Here is a 19614-nt window from a genome sequence, read left to right as displayed (position 1 = left end):
CAACCCAAATGTCCACCAGAGGTGAATGAATGAACAAATTGTTGTGTATTATTACTAATGGAATAATGCACAGCAGTGAAAATAATGAAACAAAGTGTATGAATCTCAAAAACATGCGGAATAAAAGAAATCATGCACAAATGCACACATGCAGTATAATTCCATCTATGTGAATTTCGGGAACAGGTAAAACTAATTCTAGGGTGATAGAAATAAGATCTGTGATTCTCTGGGAAGAAGTTTAGAGATAAATTGACTGCAAAGGGACATGAGAATACTTTCTGAATGTTGTAAATATTTTATATCTTAATTGTTACAGTGGTTGCATGGCTATAAACATCTGTTAAGACTCATCAAACTGTTCACTTGTGTGCATTTTATTATATGTAAGTTATACCTTAATAGAATTAACTTTAAAAAATGTTATTAAGCTTGAGAAAGATATTAATTTCTCCATCTTGAATGAGTTATTTGAAAACAACTTTTAGGGCTTCCCTGGTGGTGCAGTGGTTGAGAGTCCGCCTGCCGATGCAGGGGACACGGGTTCGTGCCCTGGTCTGGGAAGATCCCACATGCCGCGGAGCGGCTGGGCCCGTGAGCCATGGCGCCTGAGCCTGCGCGTCCGGAGCCTGTGCTCCGCAACGGGAGAGGCCACAACAGTGAGAGGTCCGCGTACCACAAAAACAAAACAAAACAAAAAAAACAAAACAACTTTTAAATAAGTGGGTTAATGATTTTTTTTCTTATATAGAATGTATCTTCTGTTTTATATTGGGAATCAATCTAACATTGAGAAAATGTTAGAATAGAATGCTATACTGTTTTATAAATTACTTTCCAGGAATGTGTCTTTCCCATGCTGAGATATACCTTTGTTTTAATATCTTGTCACCATGTAAAATAAATTTGGAACATAGAACAATTCCTACCTGTTTCAGTTCTTTTTATTTACCTTCTACTTTGGCCTTGTAAACTGATTGACACTCTCTGCAGATTATACAGTCCCGACGGTTATCCAGATTATTTGTAATGAAATAACATAGATCTATTTGTTCTTGGATATGTGTGACACATTTTATTTCTAAAGTGAGTTTAACCTGTTTTGATCTTTGGTTTTTGTTGTTAATAATTTTATTCTGCTTCTTTCTCACTCCTATTTGAAATATATTCTGTAGATTCACAGCCTTCTTGTGCATTAATACTTTGACTTCCAGTTATACGCCGTATGTGAGATTCTGTGAACACTCAAAAGTTTATGTGGATGTTGAGACTCATGTAGTCACATGTAATTTTCATACTCCAAGATGGTATGAAAAAGTTTATTACTCACATTAGGAGGCTTTCTGAAGGAGAGCAGGGCAGGCTTCTGAAGCAGGTCTGTAATAGCTTCAAAGAACTGGGAGACGGGAGTAACTCAGGTTTTTATAGTGGTAGAGTAGTGGGGCTAGCGTTGAGGGTTCTGTCACAAGCAGGGGCTTGTGTGGTTTGAACTTACCGCTGGCAGCCAAGGAAAGCACCCAGGCTTTCTTACCACCTTACCCAGATGTGGAGCTGAAGCCGAAGAGGGAGGGGTGGAGCTTGAGAGCTGTCAGCAGTCAAACGTCAGAAATGCATTCATACTCTTTATGACAGTAAGGAAAAAAGGAAAAAGAATCAGGTATCAAGGAAGTTGAAGAATACTGTATTTAAAGTACCTTAAGTCAGGTAGACTGGCCTTGATTGATTTTTTTTAAACAGAATTTTATTTTCTGAGTACAAATTTGCCTTGCATCTAGACAGGGATACAGTCTTGACCATTAATGAAACAGCATAGTCACTACAGGTTATGGACAGAGTTGTTTAGATTCTCGGAAGTATTCTAAGCCCAAATGAGCCTTATTCCATACAGAAGTCTGGCTGGATAATTTCTATAGCCTTTTTCAGTTTTCTTTGAGTCTTTGAATTTAAGCATATTTACTTAGTTTCTTGACACAATTGGATCCTGTCAGGGAGAGGAACTTTGAATAGCAGTTACACAGACAATTTTTTCCCTGCAACAAATTCAATTTATTGATGCTCTAATGCCCTCCATTGATGCATAAGCTATTTTCTGTTTAGCTATGACAGGAACTTTAAGGTGGTTGTTTTTGTTCAGAATTGGCTACTTATTATAATTGGCGCAGCTAGCTGTACACAGAAGGGAGTTTTTCCATCTAAAAAGAGTCCCCAGCCATAAATTATTCATTGGTCAGAGATCCAAGTTGTATTTGACATAAGCAAACATTGAAAAAAATGACAAATACTCAGGTGGCAAACAATTCATGTGACTTGGAAGAGGAAAACAAAACAAGCCAGAGAAATTGATGAGTCATTCATCTTTCTTAAATTTAACTGTGGCTGGTCAAATATTCTTTGTTTCTATCTCTTTAGGGAGACTTTTGAGAAAAACTCAGTTGTCCGTATGAGTCCCTTAATAACAAATTCAATATGGAGGGAGAATTACATTGAAAAGGCTACTGTGTAAATTTTAAGAACTGGAGACCTGGATGTTACAAGTTTAAGTTGAAGAAGCATGTTTTACCTGGAGTGTAAGCCTTCAGGATGATGAACATTTACAATAACAAAGGACTACGTTTGTACTGTTTATGACTTATGTTTTCAGGACTGAAACTGAATAACTTTGTTTCTCTTGATTTATTCATTAGTTATCTCAACAAATATTTGTTAAGAACTTATTATAAGCTAGATATGATGTTAAATACTTTGTACGTAATTGCAAATGAAAGGTAATCCATACTCTCAAAAGGAAGTTTCTGGAAAAATGGTGGAGATGGACAAGTAAATAGGCAATTGCAACACAGAGAGAAGTTCAATAATTACTATTAACATTTGTGCTATGGAAGCCTATAGGAAGGAATATTAACTTAGACTCCAGGGAAGTCTTACAGGAAGAGTAAATTGGAATTTGAGAGTCTACACTTTGGTAGAGTTGAGTGGGGAAATATCAGGTAAAGAAGACAATACACTGAAGACAAAAAAGAGCATGAACATAGGAAAAACCATAGTAGAAAGTGAGAGGGGCAGTCCTCAAAAATGATACGGAAGGAGTATTCAGAAGACAGAGGATAAAGGCTTATGAAATGATTATTGACTTAATCCTAAGAAAGATAGGGAGTCATTGAAGGGTTTTTAAGTAGGATTGTAATTTAATCAAATTTATATTTTAGAATGTTCACTCTATTTCAGTGTGGAGAATGGATTGGAGGGAGATGGGACTAGAAATAGAGAGAATTTGGAACCCAGTCATTCTTTCTTTAATCATGGTCTCATATTTCCTGTTTTATAAGGTTTGCGAAATCTACACTCTAAATTAAGCACTTCTATTGTAAAACAGATGGCATTGAAGGTAGGTGGTAAAACTCAACCACTAATTACTGTCGGCCAAATGGCCTGCAGTCAATATAGAATGTTGCTTGAAAACATGTCCAAATGGACATCCTTCTGGAGTCTTTATCAAATAAACTTATTTGTTGGAAGGATGTAAGTGTGAATGGAAGCAGGCTCTTTGAAAGAATAAATTTTCAAACTTCAGATATTTATTTCAAAGCAATTTTTAATATTCTGAGTATATTTTATTCTTATTTTAAAACCACTTAAAGGTATTTTACAGCTTAGGATTTCATTTTCGATAATGAGACACCATATCTGATTTGGAGTGGAGCCCACTTTAAGTTTGGGTCCAAATCCACTGTTTGGCTAGGTAGTTATTTATGTCAGTGTTAAATAAGTACCAAATAGGTTATGTCCAGAATATCTTAAATACATAAACTTGAAACTTTGAGAAGTTTATAATAGCATTTATATATATTATCTTTTAAGTCTATTATTATTTGCATGATAATCGTAATCTAAAGGTATTTTACTCACATTTATGAGGGACATGAATACAGACACATAATATAGGAAGTGAAACTAAACAATACCACAGTACTTTATAGATCTTTATAATTATGTGAAATGAACTTGAACTTTTAACCATAGTTCTAAGTCTCAGGATCAACTGAAGTATAAATAAACTATATACAAATATTTTCTAGAGAGATTTGCTATTATCATTTTAAAAGAGATGAGTTTATTGAGTGTTGTTTTGTGAGAAACAGAAAATCTGAAAAGTTATATATTTAACCAAAATTGGTTTTGCATAGAATAAAGTAAATTTTCCAAAAGATTTTTCTGTCATTATTAAAAAGCAGATACTGTGAAAATTCAAATTTGCTTTCATCCCTTGGAACTGGAAACTCATAGAATTTTTCTGTAAAAATAATACTGGCTACCTGGAGTGAAAGAGCTCATGTTTCAGATGGAAGAAAGTACAAAGAAATGAGTAGCTTGATAGGATTGTAAAGCTGAAGCATTTTCTCCACAGAGAGGACAGACATTGTTACCTAATAACAAGGAGCTTACTTTTACAAAGGAAGTGACTTAGATTTCTAATCCTATGGGGAAGAATGTAGAGCCAGAGTACATAAAAGGCAGATTTTATCTTTTCTGCACTAACACACCACAAACAAAATCTCCTAATATAGGGTTTGAGACTTTTTTACTGCCTTATTGCTACAATGTAATTATCTCAACCATGTTGTCTTCCAGATTTAATCATTATTTCATCCAGCAAGTATTACTGAGTTAACTACTTTGTGCCATGCGTTGTTTTAGGGACTTGTATATCAGTAAACATCATGATTAAATATGTTAGCTTTTCCAGAAGTTATTTTGTGACGGTGTTAAATTCCAGACGTATCTGCTGGTAAGAAAGAGTTCTGTTCTTTTTTAAAAAACTTTTTACTATATGTTTTTAATTTTACTTTTTTATTAGGGAAAATTTCAAAATTATAAAAGTGGGGAGAATAGCAGAGTGAAGTCTTATGTACCCATCATACAGTTCAACAATTATCAATATACAATCAAATTTACTTCATCCTCAGCCCTCTCCTCCTCTTCTCATCCCTCACTGACATTGTTTTTGTAACATTTTACTGAAGCATCATAAACATGCAGACAATGTACACATAATATCAATACATTTCACAAACTGAACGCATTTGTGGAGCTAGTACCCAGATCAAGAAACAGAATATTACCAGTCCTCAGAGGAGACCCATTTCCCCCCAAATATACTATTTGTCTAAGAACATAAATGAATTTTGCTTATTATTGTACTTTTCACAGTTTATATAAGGTATATGTTCATGGAATCACATAGCCTGTACTCTTTGTGTCAGGATTCTTTTTTTTTTTTTTTTTTTTTTAGTGTTATGCTGCATGTATCATGTGCATATACCATAATTTTTTCTTGTGCTTTCTATAATTAAGGATGTGAATTATTTGAATAGTTTCAGGTTAAGGCTATTAAGAATATTGCTTCCATGAACACTATACCAATAAATAAATAAATAAACAGAATGGAATTGCTGGGTCATACAGTCAGTATGTCTATATTTAGATATAGTAGATTCTGCCACACTTGTCTAAAGTGATTTACAACTTATTCTCTCACCAGCACAGACTGTTCTTTCCCTTTGCTCCACGTCCTCATCAAGACTTGTTTGCGTGTTTGTCTCATTTTAGCTACTTCAGTAAGAGAGTAACGTATCTCATTTAATTTGCATTTTCTAGCAACCAATGAATTGATAACCTCTTTCCTTCTCTTCTCTTCTCCCCCTCCCTCTCCCAACTCCCAGTCCTAGTTCTTCATTGTCATTGCCATTATCATCGTTTGGATATGCTCTTTTGTAAAGAGTATTTTCAAGTCTTTTGTCCATTTATCTTTTTCTTTTAATGATTTATAGTTCTTTAAATAATCTATATGCACTCTAATTATTTTTATCCCATGGTTGCCTTTCAACTGTCTTAAAAGTGTCCTGATTAACAACATTTCTAAATTTCAAAAATAAAACTGATATAGGTTGTGGGTTTTGGTTTTTTTTTCAGCATAAATCATGTTTTCAACAGAAAATATCTATATTTTCCAAAACAAGAGAAAATATGTGAGAAGAGTGGCATTGTTTTACATTAAGTTCTTTATACATAAATTTACAGAACATTTTTTTTTAATTCAAACAGAAAGTCACAAAAATTATAAGCATCCTCATCAGTTCACTCAGTCCCATGTAATTAATTTTTTTTAATCTTGATCTTTTGTTAGCACTTTTATGAACTCATCAGTTTTCCATTAGAGTTCTGAAAATGCTTATTCGTTCAGTTCAGCATTATGGTCAGTTACCAGAAACCTGTACTTGTCAGAGTCTTTTCCATGAATTCCTTGAAGATGAAACCCTTTTATAGGAACATTTTTGCAAAAGCATCAGAGTACACCCCGAACTGTCTGTAAATGATAAAAGACTTAAAAATGACCACGGTTAACGATTTGATGAAATTTCATAATAATGCAATTGACAAGGAAATTTAGTTTTTTCAGAGATATACATTTTAGAGAAATAACTAGAATTATGACTTACTATACCACAACATATAAGATTTTTAGGAATTTCATGTAATGTCTGAAACATTTATATTAACATATTTCCATACAAATAACCCAAAGAAAGTTTAGTATTAGTTTTTTTTTAATTTTTTTATTTTTTTATGCAGAAGGTTCTTATTAGTCATAAACTTTATACACATCAGTGTATACATGTCGATCCCAATCGCCCAATTCAGCACACCACCATTCCCACCCCCCCACCGCTTCCCCCCTTGGTGTCCATACGTTTGTTCTCTACATCTTTGTCTCAACTTCTGCCCTGCAAAACGGTTCATCTGTACCATTTTTCTAGGTTCCTCATACATGCGTTAATATACGATATTTGTTTTTCTCTTTCTGACTTACTTCACTCTGTATGACAGTCTCTAGATCCATCCACATCTCAACAAAAACTCAATTTCGTTCCTTTTTATGGCTGAGTAATATTCCATTGTATATATGTACAACATCTTCTTCATCCATTCATCTGTTGATGGGCATTTAGATTCCTTCCATGACCTGGCTATTGTAAATAGTGCTGCAATGAACATTGGGGTGCATGGGTCTTTTTGAATTATGGTTTTCTTAGGTTATATGCCCAGTAATGGGATTGCTGGATCATGTGGTAATTCTATTTTTAGTTTTTTAAGGAACCTCCATACTGCTCTCCATAGTGGCTGTATCAGTTTACATTCCCACCAACAGTGCCAAAGGGTTCCCTTTTCTCCACACCCTCTCCAGCATTTGTTGTTTGTAGATTTTCAGATAATGCCCATTCTAACTGGTGTGTGGTGATACCTCATTGTAGTTTTGATTTGCATTTCTCTAATAATTAGTGATGTTGAGCAGCTTTTCATGTGCCTCTTGGCCATCTGTATGTCTGCTTTGGAGAAATATCTATTTATGTCTTCTGCCCATCTTTGGATTGGGTTGTTTGTTTCTTTAATATTGAGGTGCATGAGCTGTTTATATATTTTGAAGATGAATCCTTTGTCCGTTGATTCATTTCAAATATTTTCTCCCATTCTGAGGGTTGTCTTTTCGTCTTGTTTATGGTTTCCTTTGCTGTGCAAAAGCTTTTAAGTTTCATTAGGTCACGTTTGTTTATTTTTGTTTTTATTTCCATTACTCTAGGAGGTGGATCAAAAAAGATCTTGCTGTTATTTATGTCAAGGAGTGTTCGTCCTATGTTCTCCTCTAAGAGTTCTATAGTGTCCGGTCTTAAATTTAGGTCTCGAATCCATTTTGAGTTTATTTTTGTGTATGGTGTTAGGGAGTGTTCTAATTTCATTCTTTTACATGTAGTTGTCCACTTTTCCCAGCACCACTTACTGAAGAGACTGTCTTTTCTCCATAGTATATCCTTGCCCCCTTTTTCATAGATTAGTTGACCATAGGTGTGTGGGTTTATCTCTGGGCTTTCTATCTTGATCCATTGATCTATGTTTCTGTTTTTGTGCCAGTACCATATTGTCTTGATTACTGTAGTTTGTAGTATAGTCTGAAGTCAGGGAGTCTAATTCCTCCAGCTCCGTTTTTTTCCCTCAAGACTGCTTTGGCAATTCAGGGTCTTTTGTGTCTCCATACAAATTTTAAGATTTTTTGTTCTAGTTCCATAAAAAATGCCACTGGTAATTTGATAGGAATTGCACTGAATCTGTAGATTGCTTTGGGTAGTATAGTCATTTTCACAATATTGATTGTTCCAATCCAAGAACATGGTATATCTTTCCATCTGTTGGCATCACCTTTAATTCCTTTCATCAGTGTCTTATAATTTTCTGCAAACAGGTCTTTTGTCCCCCTAGGTAGGTTTTTTCCTAGGTATTTTATTCTTTTTGTTGCAGTGGTAAATGGGAGTGTTTCCTTCATTTGTCTTTCAGATTTTTCATCCTTAGTGTATAGGAATGCCAGAGATTTCTGTGCATTAATTTTGTATCCTGCTACTTTACCAAATTCATTGATTAGCTCTAGTAGTTTTCTGGTGGCATTTTTACTATTCTCTATGTATAGTATCATGTCATCTGCAAACAGTGACAGATTTACTTCTTTTCCAATTTGGATTCCTTTTATTTCTTTTTCTCCTCCTATTGCCGTGGCTAGGACTTCCAAAACTATGTTGAATAATAGTGGTGAGAAAGGACATCCTTGTCTTTTTCCTGATCTTAGAGGAAATGCTTTCAGATTTTCACCATTGAGAATGATGTTTGCTGTGGGTTTGTCATATATGGCCTTTATTATGTTGAGGTAGGTGCCCTCTATGCCCACTTTCTGGAGAGTTTTTATCATAATTGGGTATTGAATTTTGTTAAAAGCCTTTTCTGCCTCTATTGAGATGATCATGTGGTTTTTATTCTTCAATTTGTTAATGTGGTGTATCACATTGATTGATTTGTGTATATTGAAGAATCCTTGCATTCCTGGGATAAATCCCACTTGATCATGGTGTATGATCCTTTTAATGTGTTGTTGGATTCTGTTTGCTAGTATTTTGTTGAGGATATTTGCATCTATATTCATCAATGACATTGGTCTGTAATTTTCTTTTTTGTAGTATCTTTGTCTGGTTTTGGTTTCAGGACGATGGTGGCCTTGTAGAATGAGTTTGGGAGTGTTCCTTCCTCTGCAATGTTTTGGAAGAGTTTGAGAAGGATGGGTGTTAGCTCTTCTCTAAATGTTTGATAGAATTCACCTGTGAAGCCATCTGGTCCTGGACATTTGTTTGTTGGAAGATTTTTAATCACAGTTTCAATTTCATTACTTGTGATTGGTCTGTTCATGTTTTCTATTTCTTCCTGGTTCAGTCTTGGAAGGTTATACCTTTCTAAGAATTTGTCCATTTCTTCCAGGTTTTCCATTTTGTTGGCAAAGAGTTGCTTGTAGTAGTCTTTTAGGATGCTTTGTATTTCTGCAGTGTCTGTTGTAACTTCTCCTTTTTCATTTTTCATTTTATTGATTTGAGTCCTCTCCCTCTTTTTCTTGATGAGTCTAGCTAAAGGTTTATCAATTTTGTTTATCTTCTCAAAGAACCAGCTTTTAATTTCATTGATCGTTGCTATTGTTTTCTTTGTTTCTATTTCATATTTTTCTGCTCTGATCTTTATGATTTCTTTCCTTCTGCTAACTTTGGGTTTTGTCTGTTCTTCTTTCTCTAGTTCCTTTAGGTGTAAGGTTAGATTGTTTATTAGATATTTTTCTTGTTTCTTGAGGTAGGCTTGTATAGCTATAAACTTCCCTCTTAGAACTGCTTTTGCTGCATTCCATAGGTTTTCGATCGTTGTGTATTCATTGTCATTTGTCTCTAGGTATTTTTTGATTTCCTCTTTGATTTCTTCAGTGATCTCTTGGTTATTTAGTAACGTATTGTTTAGCCTCCATGTGTTTGTGTTTTTTACGTTTTTTTCTCTGTAATTCATTTCTAACCTCATAGTGTTGTGGTCAGAAAAGATGCTTGATATGATTTCAATTTTCTTAAATTTACTGAGGCTTGATTTGTGACCCAAGATGTGATCTATCCTGGAGAATGTTCTGTGAGCACTTGAGAAGGAAGTGTAATCTGCTGTTTTTGGATGGAATGCCCTATAAATATCAATTAAATCTGTCTGGTCTATTGTGTCATTTAAAGCTTCTGTTTCCTTATTTATTTTCATTTTGGATGATTTGTCCATTGGTGTAAGTGAGGTGTTAAAGTCCCCCACTATGATTGTGTTACTGTCGATTTCCTCTTTTATAGCTGTTAGCAGTTGCATTATGTATTGAGGTGGTCCTATGTTGGGTGCATATATATTTATAATTGTTATATCTTCTTCTTGGATTGATCCCTTGATCATTATGTAATGTCCTTCCTTGTCTCTTGTAACATTCTTTATTTTAAAGTCTGTTTTATCTGATATGAGTATTGCTACTCCAGCTTTCTTTTGATTTGCATTTGCATGGACTCTCTTTTTCCATCCCCTCACTTTCAGTCTGTATGTGTCCTTAGATCGGAAGTGGGTCTCTTGTAGACAGCATATATATGGATCTTGTTTTTGTATCCATTCAGCAAGCCTGTGTCTTTTGGTTGGAGCATTTAATCCATTCACGTTTAAGGTAATTATCGATATGTATGTTCCTATGACCATTTTCCTGACTGTTTTGGGTTTGTTTTTGTAGGTCCTTTTCTTCTCTTGTGTTTTCTGCTTAGAAATGGTCCTTTAGCATTTGTTGTAGAGCTGATCTGGTGGTGCTGAATTCTCTTAGCTTTTGCTTGTCTGTAAAGCTTTTGATTTCTCCTTTGAATCTGAATGAGATCCTTGCTGGGTAGACTAATCTTGGTTGTAGGTTCTTCCCTTTCATCACTTTATCATTCCACTCCCTTCTGGCTTGTAGAGTTTCTGCTGAGAAATCAGCTGTTAACCTTATGGGAGTTCCCTTGTATATTATTTGTCATTTTTCCCTTGCTACTTTCAATAATTTTTCTTTGTCTTTAATTTTTGCCAGTTTGATTACTATGTGTCTCGGTGTGTTTCTCCTTGGGTTTATCCTGTATGGGACTCTCTGCGCTTCCTGGACTTGGGTGGCTATTTCCTTTCCCATGTTAGGGAAGTTTTCGACTATAATCTCTTCAAATATTTTCTCTGGTCCCTTCTCTCTCTCTTCTCCTTCTGGGACCCCTATAGTGCAAATGTTGTTGTGTTTAATGTTGTCCCAGAGGTCTCTTAGGCTGCCTTCATTTCTTTACATTCTTTTTTGTTTATTCTGTTCCGCAGCAGTGAATTCCACCATTCTGTCTTCCAGGTCACTTATCCGTTCTTCTGCCTTGGATATTCTGCTATTGATTCCTTCTAGTGTAGTTTTCATTTCAGTTATTGTATTGTTCATCTCTGTTTCTTTGTTCTTTAATTCTTCTAGGTGTTCGTTAAACATTTCTTGCATCTTCTCGATCTTTGCCTCCATTATTTTTCCAAGGTCCTGGATCATCTTCACTCTTATTATTCTGAATTCCTTTTCTGGAAGGTTGCCTATATCCTCTTCATTTAGTTGTTTTTCTGGGGTTTTATCTTGTTCCTTCATCTGGTATACAGCCCTCTGCCTTTTCATCTTTTCTGTCTTTCTGTAAATGTGGTTTTTGTTCCACAGGCTGCAAGATTGTAGTTCTTCTTGCTTCTGCTGTCTGCCCTCTGGTCTGTGGGGTTTTTTTTGATTGGCACTTTTAATATTTAGATTAAGAACTATTTAATTACATCAATATTATAAGTATTCTCCTCTGTATTTGTTTCTAAAAACTATTACTTGTCTTATACGTTTAGATTTGTAAGCACCTTTTAGAAATTTGATAAATGTTTGATTCTATTATTAATTTTAAATGCAGTCTGACTTCTACAATAAAAATTTTAAAAGTTTCTTCCCACTAACTTAGAAAAATGACTGTTAGAGGTATTAGAAAATAACTAATTTGTGCTAATAAATAGGGCATACATATTTCTTTTTCTCCATGTTAAAGTCTCATTGAAACAAATATTAAAGGCTAAAAAATGTAATAACTTAATAGCACCAAATATAAACTAGTGAGAATTATCAACAAATTGCTGTAAAAATGGAAATCAGTTGGTCCTGGATGGCAGATGAGACAAGTTGCGATTTTGAGGGGGATTCTTCTGGATGGAGGGGAGTTGGGCTTTCTTTGCCATGTCATGGTGCACCAAGGCCAAGAGTCAGCAAGTGTAGCAGAAAGCGTGAGTGAGAATTTTTTCTGAACAAAAAAGTAGTGAGGAAGACAACTATAACCATCAGCTCCGATAACCCTTGTCTCACCCTAATGTTGAAGGTATGCATGATCAATATTTGCTCTCTGGCAAAACAAACACACCACCCCCAAAACAACTAGAATGTCCTTTTTAAATGAATTTTAGCTTGAAAAACCTAAGTGTCTTTAGGAGGAGTTAATGCATCTGGGTAATGTTCTTTTTTTCTGAAAAGTCATGTTCCCGTCATATCGAACAAAAGGATGTGTAGATTGGGAGTATAAAAGGAACAGGTGTAGTTAAAAAAATTAGGAAGAGATTACCAAGGAAATATTACAAAACTATTTCCTTGAACTGAAGAAAGGTATGACATTGTCTTTACATTGAAAAGTCTCACCAAATGCCCATTTAGCACAATGAATGAAAACAACCACAAATGAACATATATGATCTTGAATTTCACCAAAGCAGCAATAAAGAGATTATAAATCCTTCCAACATGGGGCAAGAAACAAATAACAATCAAGAATAATAATAATCAAGAAACAAAGGAATGAAAAACAGACTGATATCAGACTTTCCATCAGCAACTCAGAACACCGTAGCACGATAAACAATGGAGTTTTATTGTTTTGGGGGATAATGGATTATCTGTGTAAAGTTCTATACACCACTAAATTATCAATCAGGTGGAAGGGCAGGAGAACAACATATTCAGACTTCAGGAATTTAGATAGTTTACCTTCAATTAACCTTTTTTTTTTTTTAAAGTTACTGGATGGATTTCTCTAACAAAAGGAGAAAATAAACCAAGAAAACTGAAGACCAGAAATGCAGGAAATAGTCATTCTAGTAAAGGAGAGCAAGAAAGGTCTGGGAGCCCTCAGCTCTAAGATAGATGTTTCTTGGAAAAAAAAATATAGATGCTTAACCTGATATAAAGGAGGGTAAATATACAGTTACTCCCCAAAATGAGAAAGTGATTAAACATTTTTAAAAATCCCTTCATGAATATCTTGCAAACAAATTTATAGCATAATTTTAGGCCCTCAATTCTATATATAAAGGTGAAAGGGCATTTAAAACTAGAGTACCCAAGGACATGGCAATTGAAAATCTGTATTTAAACTAACATATAAAAGTTAAACATTGGGAAGAGAATAGTGGGATGAGTGAAAGCATCAGTGAAGGTAAATCTTTTATCACATCATGAGGGTGATAAATATGATCCAAAATTGAGAAAATCAAGAAATAGAAGTGATAGCACATGACTGAATTATAGGGGTACCTGCCAGAAGAACTAAAAATAAATAAGAACAAAAGAGGTTGCCTCTTAAGGGATAAGATGGGAAGATATTATATTCCTGGATAAGATCCCCAATTCTAGTTGATATTTACTATGTAGCTGTATTATCTTTACAAAAATAAAATACACCTGTTGTGCATTTTAAGCACAACAGGTGATATATATATATAAGATGTGCAGAAATAAAAATTGTGCTTTAAGATGCTTTACGTTTGAAGAGCTATAGACAGTGACAGACCATGCTGTAAGCGTAAAGGGAGATTAAATTGCCACAGAAAAGACCACACGTGAAAGTCCGAAGAACAAAGGCAAAGTTCTTTGCTCTCAGCATGAAATGACTTAAGTTAACCTAAAATAATGGAAATAAATGAGTGATTTTAATCAGGAGGATGACATAATCTTTTATGATTATAATGATGATAAGAACACCTCTATACAGAGAGATCTGTATGTGTTACATAAGTCGGCCATGCGCAAGAAGCCTTAAAACAGTAATATATTCTATAGATAAGCAACCACTGGCTTGCACATTGACTTCACACTGCCCCTTCACAGCAAGGGAATCCCAAAGCTACAGAACTCTATTTGGGACTTGGCTCCAAATCTTTGGACCAAGAAGCATGTCTGGGTATGTTGGGTGTTTGTGAATGTGTACATTTGGGAGTCCACAATGATTGTGGTTGTCATGGGGAAGAGTGGCAGAAGAAAGAGATACAAATTACCGTTTAGTCTGCCTGCTCTGTCCAATGCATACATCAGCAACACCCCAACAGAGTTCTGAGGTTACCTTTACACACACCAAAGGTTGAGGTCCACTGTGTTATAGCACCATCTAAGAGTCTGACTTGGGAAAATAGTGGGACACTGTCTCCTTCCTGTCCATTAACACCAATACCTTGACATCTGTATCGGAATCTTCTCTCCTCTTTGGTGACCTCAAAGATCCATGAAAATAAATATAGTAGTAATTTCTTCTAAAAATACATGATTTCCCTGTTTCTGAGATTTTTATCCAGGTATCTGGTTTATAAGGGGAAATGAGGTCACTGCTTACAAAAATCCTTATAATCAAAGTAGTTCACAAATATTATGGCATTTTCTTTAAAGGAGAAAAAACACAGGGTCTCTGGTAATTTATAATTTATGCTTACAGTATCTTTTACCTAACTTTGGTCAATATCTTTCCTTCTAGATACTCAAGTGATTTTCTTGCAGGATTACCATGAGATGAAGGGCCATATACTATCAGAAATGGAAGTAACTAAAGACCTTCTAGCTAAGAAACGTGTTTAAATCTGACACTTGGGTATCTGCTATTACTTTTCCTCAGGTCTTATGAGTACTTACTATCCAAGGCTATTTACTTAGGTAATGTCCTATCTGACTTTTTCCTTTTTCTTTACTGAAAGATAGAGAATTGACTGAGTTTAGGAGGCTATGGTATAGATATGCTGGGCTGCTTTAAGACCTTCTTAGGTGGTGAAGTGTTTACCAAATACCTGTTTAAAGTACCAAGGATCCTCTGAATTGCAACAAAAGCATTTGCTCAAGAGCCATTTTGTAGAAGTAATCTTATAGGTCTGCACACTGGCTGTTTACTACTTCTTTTGTCAAAATTCTTAAGTAAAATGATTCTGATTTATTACTATTTCCTTGGTCAGAATGCTTACAAATAAAGTGATTATGATTCAAACGAAATGAAAATATTTTTGTTCAATTGCAGAAATGCTCAAAATTGCAATTACAAGGTACCCCAAGATATTCTCTTCTATATCCATTGTAATAAAACCCTTTTTACTCAACAAATGAGTCACTTTACACTCTTTTGACAGTTTGGATTAAAGACACAAAATTTAAAAACTAAAGTGTAGTTGATATACTATTAAGAAGGCCAATATTATAAATGTTTACTACTTCCAACACTTACCTTTTACATGAGAATGCATTTTGAAACAGTTGTTAAAAGTATTTGTTAAATGCCAACTCAGGCATCTGGTTGAATTTGGAATCAAGTAGTACTACATGGCATGTATACCCCATTAAAATAGTTTTGAAAACTCTGAGAAGAAGAATAATACCACAGTAATAACCACAATAATAGTGACAAAGAATCCATTTCAGAAATTTGGAGGTATTTCTTCTCACTTCTCACTATAAGACCCATAGAGCTAAAATGGAGATTATAGTAAGCTACTGTAATGGTTAATTTTATGTGTCAATTTGACTAGGCCACAGCGTCCCAGATATTTGTTCAGACATTGTTCTGGGTGTTTCTGTGAGGGTGTTTTTGGATGAGATTAAGCTTTTAAATCGGTAGACTGAGTAAAGCAGACGCTCTCTCTAATGTGGGTGAGCCTCAGACCATCACTTGAAGGCCTTCATAGAACAAAAGGCTGACCATCCCCCAAGTAAGAGAGAGTTCTTCCTGTCTGATGGCCTTCAAAAGGGGAGCATTGGCTTTTTCCTGCCTTCTGACCCAGACTGAAACATTTTCTTTCCTGGGTCTTGAGCATACCAGCCTTCGGACTGGAACTACACCTTCAGCTCTCTGTGTTCTCTGACCTTTGGAATCAGACTGGAACTAAACCATGGGTTTGCCTGGGTCTCCAGGTTACTGAATTACCCTGCTGATCTTGGGATTTATCTACCTCCATAATGATGTAAACCACTTCCTTATATATAAATTATAATTTATATAATAAATATAATGAATATGTACAGGTATACCTCATTTTACGGTGCTTTGCTTGATTGCATTTTGCAGATATTAGAGTTTTTACAAATTGAGTTTGTGGCGACCTTGCACAGCAAGTTTATTGGGGCTACTTTTCCAACACCATCTGATCACTTTGTATCTCTGTGTCACATTTTGGTAATTCTCACAAAATTTCAAACTTTTTCATTATTATTATAGTTGTGGTGATCTGTGATCAGTGGTTTTTGATGCTACTGTTGCAAAAAGATTATGACTTGCTGAAGGCTCAGATTATGGTTAGCATTTTTTTAACTAAGGTATGTAGATTGGTTTTTTTAGACATAATGCTATTGCACACTTAATAGACTATAGTATAGTGTAAACATAACTTTTTAACTAAGGTATATAGATTGGTGTTTTTAGACATAATGCTATTGCACACTTAATAGACTATAGTATAGTGTAAACATAACTTCTGTATGCACTGGGAAATCAAATAAATGTGTGACTGGCTTTGTTGCAGTTGTCTGGAAACAAATATTTCCTAGGTATGCCTGTATAAATATAAAGATAAATATATATATAAATAGATTATTTTATATATTTATATTTCAATAAAAAAATTTTTGTTTTTATATACATGTTTATATATAAACAGGAGGGGTGTGTGTGTATGTGTGTATATATATATACACACACACACACACATATATATACATACTATTGCTTCAAGTTCTGGAAAACCCTGACTAGTACAGCTGTATATAGTTATAACTGAGTTGTGGTGAGGAAAAAAAGACTTGATGCTTAAGAAAGTTTAGAGAGCCATGATCTGCACCAAACTTGACCTTCTTCCATTTATGAGACAGTGTCCTTACGACAGCCAAAATTATTTACCATCGTCAGCTTTTCAATTAGTACTTTATTTTTTACACTCATCCTTAGAGGTACGATTTCTAAGCTTGTGACACATATGGCAAAATAAAACTCACTAAACCTGTCACTAGGAGAAATAGTTAATGTGACTACTAAACAAATCTGAAAAATTAATTGCAGACCTTCCCACAAAGAAAGCTCTAGGACAGATGGCTTTACATGTAAATTCTACCAAACAGGTAAGGAAGAAAAACCATCAATCTTATACAAATTCGTTTAAAGAACAGGAAAAAAAAAAGGATTAAATATACCTTGTATTCATTATCTATTGCTGCATAAAATATCCCAAAACATAGTAACTCAGAAAAACAAACATTAATCACCTCACAGTTTCTGTAATTCCGGAATGTAGGTAGGGTTTAGCTGGGTTCTCTGGCTCAGGGTCTCCCCCAGGGCTGCAATCAAGTTGGAGTTGCTATTAACTGAGAGAGTAAACTGCAAGAAGAATAGTTAGGTGGGTAAAATCAGGGCACAAGCTGTATATTTAAACTTTGAGATGCTTATTGAACATCTAGGCAAAGATACAAAGCAGCCAGTTGGATATATGGGTCTGAACTTCAGGAAAAAGGTCTAAGCTGGGGATATAAAAGCATGAGGCCAGAAGAAATCACTGGAAATGCATGTGGACTGAAAAGATGCAAGGGATGATCACTGGGGGTGGGGGTGGGGTGGGGGGACTCCACACGAAGAAGTCAGGTAGATAAGGAGGAACATGAATAGAGATTGCACACGGCAGCCAGAGAGCTAGAGGGAAAACAGCAGAGAGGGGCCTGGAAGCCTGGGGAGGGACTGATCAAAGGTACCAAAGGCTGCTACAAGACAGGAAATGCCTCCTACCTATGCACGTTACGAATACACAGACACAGACATAGAGAACAAACGTCTGGACACCGAGGAGGGAAATGGGGGGTGGGATGAGTTGAGAGATTGGGATTGACATATATACACTATTATATATAAAATAAATAACTAATGAAAACCTGCTGTATAGCACAGGGAACTCTACTCAATGCTCTCTGTTGACCTAATTGGGAAGGATATCTAAAAAAAAAAGAAGAGGTATACGTATACATATAGCTGATTCACTTTGCTGTACAGCAGAAACTAACACAACATTGTAAAGCAACTATACCCCAATTTAAAAAAAATAAAGTAGTAACAAAAAAGAAAGAATATATTTTGTATCAACTCAAAATTTAACAGAAACAGTGCTTTAACAAGTAATATACACCCGAAACTAACACAACATTGTAAATCAACTGTACTCCAATAAAAATTCTTTTTAAAAAGCAACAAAAACCTAGAAGAGTCTAAAACCATCAAAGAAATAGAGTAAGTAGTTCACAATTTCCCCACACCTCTACTATCACAAATACCTATCAGCTCAGAAAGTTCTATAAAATCATTTTTTTAATTAATTAATTTAATTAATTAATTTTATTTTTGGCTGCATTGGGTCTTTGTTGCTGCACACGGACTTTCTCTAGTTGTGGCGAGCAGAGGCTACTCTTCGTTGTGGTGCGTGAGCTTCTCATTGTGGTGGTTTCTCTTGTGGAGCATGGGCTCTAGGTGCGTAGGCTTAAGTAGTTGTGGCACATGGCCTCTAGAGCGTAGGCTCAGTAGTTGTGGCACATGGGCTTAGTTGCTCTGTGGCATGTGGGATCTTCCCCGACCAGTGCTTGAACCCATGTCCCCTGCATTGGCAGGCGGACTGTTAACCACTGCACCACCAGGGAAGCCCTCTATGAAATCTTCAGGAAATAAGGAAATAGATAATCCAGCTTCTACATTAGAATGCTTAGCAACTCATTTTGTAATGTTTATATAATTCTGATTCAAAACCAGACAAGGGCAATACAAGTAACCAAAATTATGTTCCAGTTTCATGTATAAATGTGGATGCAATAAACCTAAATAAAATAGTGGAAAATTTAATATCAGTGACATAAAGTATAATAAACATAGTGCTAGAACAAAATTTCTTTGAATTGGTAATAGATCCTAATTAAACAGATAAAAGATACTTTACTTGATGGTGTAATATTAGACAGATTCCTTCAAAGTCAGGGGCAAGAAATTTCTTCATTCCTAGTCATCATTTTGCTGGAGGGCTGAGCAAGTGAAGTGAAATAAGAAAAAAAAAAAAAAAAAAAATATATATATATATATATATAGATATAGATTAAAAAGGAAGAGTCCAAATTGTCATTATTCACAAGTAATAAAATTGTACAATGGATCATAGATCCAATAAACTACTGTAACCAATAGAATATACCAGAGAATTAGAAATACATTTTAATAGTCATTGAAAAGTAAAGGATAAGAATATCAAGGCAATGAAGAAAAAATACAAGCAAGGATTCTCTTTACAGTACATCAAGATTTAATTAAAGTAAAAAGTAATTGAAAACACTATGATATGTTGTAGCACTAGATAAACAGACCAAAG

This window comes from Leucopleurus acutus (assembly GCF_964270905.1).
Source record: "Leucopleurus acutus genome assembly, chromosome: 6".
Classification (NCBI taxonomy): domain Eukaryota; kingdom Metazoa; phylum Chordata; class Mammalia; order Artiodactyla; family Delphinidae; genus Leucopleurus; species Leucopleurus acutus.
This window is presented reverse-complemented; position numbering follows the sequence as displayed.